Here is a 3876-nt window from a genome sequence, read left to right as displayed (position 1 = left end):
TATATATATATATACACTACCTGTGCTGATCACACATTGTGGGTCATGCTATTCATGCTTACTATAGGGATCATCTTACCCCATATATATTACCTGAGCTGATGACACATAAGTGGGTCAGGCTATTCATGCTTACTATAGGGATCAGCTTATCCCATATATATACTACTTTTAGGGAAGTGGGGTATGCTATTCAGATGTGTCATTTATCATATCTAGTCTGATTTACTAACCAAATCAATTTCTCTAGTTTTCTTATGCCGAAAGATATTTTCCAGACGATCTGAGAAATGTGCCCAGTAAACCATGAATTCATCTACACAGCAGTGTAACAAAACACAAGAAGAAGCTATATTTTGAAACAATGTTATCTCAAAGTAAAATGTGTGTTTTGTTATCTTTTATGAGAAAATGCCAAAAGATGGTTTGCATCACATTTTGAAACCATACATAATCATAATTCATTACTGCTTTGTACAGAACAACATATTTTTGTCACCAAAATGCTGCAATGCTTGGACAATATGTGGGGAAACCAGGCTGTAAAAGCCCACACCACAATTCTCTGTAACTGTTCGCACTCTATGCTGGATGGAGGAAGAATCCTGACTCCATGAGGTTCAATGGAACATACAGTAAAAAGCAATGAAGGTTTGCAAAATTAAAGCCAATCAGAATGTATTTCCTTGTAGGAAGAAATTTTTGAGTTGGTTGCTATGGGTTATGGCATTTTTTTACATCATCACTGCACTCTGCCTTGCCCTACATGCATGCATGAAGAGCTGTATATGCTCCTAAGTAAGCCAATTCTAAAACTACATGCACTTCATATATTAGCATGGATATGAATGAGTCTTTATTTATGGAGATAAGCAGCGATCCTGAAATATTCATAAACGTCCAAGAATCAACTCTGTAGCCAGTGATAGGCAATGAACTAGAACTACATACTCTGATATCTACTGACGTTTGGCTAGTAAGGCATGTTGGGACTTGTGGTTTCACAGCTGGTTGCCTAGATGATGTGACACATAGCTATAAACAAGTGCTGGACAAATCCCTGGAGCCAGGTAGCCAATGCGCCTTAAAAATTAAAGTCAGCTCGTAATTTTCAGGTTTTCTCTATTTGTTGTCAATGGAGCTTGCAGGTAAATTAAATCCTGCTCACTCCTGGAATGGCCACACTGGCTCCTGAACTCCATATTATTTTGTTCACCTCTGCTATAAACATAGAATTGTATAATATGCAGCTACTTTTAGGCTCAGGACTTGTTTTCACCAGACTTGTTGCCTGTCAAACACAGCATGCTGCATGTGTAAGAGAAACCATGTAGCTATTAAGAGGCACTGTATACACCAATGCAAAAGGAACAGAGACTGTTCACAATCACTGTTCTTAGTAAATAAAGTGAAGTTGTGTGAACGGCCTCTACTCCTTTAGTAAATCAACCCCCACTGTAGTACATTGCATTGTGAAACATTCATCCTCCATGCTACATTTTTTGGTGCCTTGACCTGTATTCTTCTATTCCAGTTGACAGAATGACATTTGACAGATCAAATCTAAAACAAAATCTGACCCCAAGTGAGCAGCATTGGAAAGCACTTTACAAAGCTGCAGACTCTACACCTGTACTCTATGAATGAGGCTGTAAATACTACAGCACGCTTGCACAGAGCCTTGATTTTTTTTATTCTTTGTTTTCCTTCCCCAGTTAAAGATTACTTGCACACTTCAAAGACATGTCTCATAAACCAAAGGTAGAGATAAACTTTGTGCAACTGTAATCAATATTTCCCCTTGCCTCACTTTTATTAGTCCTGACAAGGATAGACTGCGGCTCATCTTGAAACTTCACGCTACATCAACATTACTAGAGCAAACACTGTCATATCTTTCCTTGGGGCTTTAACTCCCTATACCATGGAGGAGTTTCGGAAGCTACTGTACATTAAACAGCCATGACCCTGCTAAAAAAAAAAAGAAGGGCGGTGATCACATGGTTTTCACTGATTGTATTAGATATTGCTTATGACATATTTTTATGCTCTTTACATAGCCAAATACTCCTTCTTCCATGGAAGTCATTCATTTCCAACTGACATGCACTGCCGTGATTCTAAAGCATAATTCTCACAGGATAAAGAGATCTTCGAATCACTTCAGGCCACTGTGTAATTTTGAACAGATGCCCCGTGTGATTGCATAAGCAAGGTACAGCTATTAAAGAATAATACATATTTTCTTGGAAATCTGTCTGGGATCTCAATAACTTTGTTTTCTTAACAGCATTTGATAAGTGACACATATCTAAAATATACATGGTAAATCACTGCCAAATGGTCATAAGCTGGCAGATCTACAGCTCAACTCTGTGCACAGTTCTTGCCAGCTACATTTACAAAGAATTTTAAAGATAAAAAAAAATGGGTTTCTAAGAGATTCCTTGCAGCAATGTTTGGGACATGGACTATTTATTTACGCAGGGACTGCTACTGAACTTGACCCCACTTTAGTAACTTACCTAGTTACTGCTATTTCATGTGACTATCTGATTTATCTGGCTCAGCCCCAGAGCACCAGTATTCTTCTGATCTCACTGACTGATGCCTGATTTACAACAGGACTGCTCCTGTAGTCACACTCTGTGGTTCTTGGTTTAATCACATACTCCTCGGTTCTGGTCTGTGATCCCTGCCTAAGAGCGGGGCAGCTGTTGTGCAGTAAATATGCCCCCTTGATTTATAATAATGCCTTTGGTGTCAATGCTAAGTATTGCTGAATGCCAATCACTTTCTCATTGGGGTGTGCATTTGCACATGTAACTATCCAAACACATGTTGTAATACCACTGAACATCATGATGCATATGTGTATGTGTAATGACAGACACAAATGCTGTAGTGTACAGTCTTAGGTCTGCAATAAATCTACATATGTAAAACAACCCACTTAAGAGCTAACTATAAGCTATAAACATATCAGATAAAATCTCGGCTTATACTCGAGTATATACGGTATTTCCACATTTTAATTTTAGAAGTTGGTTGATTGAAAGAAAATATTACCAGCTATTGCCAACACTGCTTTTTGGATGATGTACAATGTTGACATAACCAGGCTGATGTTCTAAAGGATTTGAGAATGTTCACACCATAAATTCTGTAAAGATTTGCTTCAATTATCCAATCAGATCAAATAAACAGGCATTTCCTTATCACGTGATCGGATACTTAAAGTAAATCTTCACAAAATGTATTGAGTAAAGGTTCTCAGATCCTTTAGTAAATCAGTCTCACAGTGCCCAGTGACAGTACACTATGAGATACCCAGGCCAAGCACTTCCTCCAAGCAAGCACCAACCTTATCCATGCCTCATCTATAAGTCATGTAATCTTGTGTGCAACATACCTCTGTCATTGTGAAGTATATACTATGTGCATACTATATGGCAAGGGACTGCTGGTAACCAGATTTGTAAAAAGGCTTTGTTATATTTTACGTTTCAAATGCCTCTGTCTGTTGTAAGTGTTAATTATGAAGCAAATAGATAGAGAGATATAGAAAGAAAGAAAGAAACAAAGAAAGAAAGAAAGAAAGATGGACCCTTGAAGGAAGGAAAAAAGAAAGACACTGTATACACTATATATGAAGGAAGGAAGGTAAGAAGGAAGGAAAACCATATACACTATATATAGAAGTAAAAAGGAAAGAAGGAAAACCATATACACTATATATGGAAGGAAGGAAACCATATACACTATATATAGAAGAAGGAAGGAAAGAAGGAAAACCATATACACTATAGAAGGAAGGAAGGAAGGAAGGAAGGAAGGAAGGAAGGAAGGAAGGAGGAAAGAAGGAAGAAAAGAAGT

At 37.8% G+C, this 3876-nt stretch overlaps 1 protein-coding gene across 1 annotated transcript in view; it reads right to left on the bottom strand.

Annotated features, from left to right (window-relative positions):
- The window catches only part of LGR5 (leucine rich repeat containing G protein-coupled receptor 5), a 133831-nt gene that overhangs the window by 129084 nt on the left and 871 nt on the right, over positions 1-3876 (bottom strand). The gene's annotated exons all lie outside the window — the stretch shown is intronic.

The sequence above is a fragment of the Nanorana parkeri genome, unplaced genomic scaffold (assembly GCF_000935625.1).
Source record: "Nanorana parkeri isolate BGI_ZX_2015 unplaced genomic scaffold, ASM93562v1 scaffold318, whole genome shotgun sequence".
In the NCBI taxonomy this organism is placed as follows: Eukaryota; Metazoa; Chordata; class Amphibia; order Anura; family Dicroglossidae; genus Nanorana; species Nanorana parkeri.
Note: the sequence above shows the minus strand (reverse complement) of the source record. Positions and strands in the feature narration are given on the sequence as shown.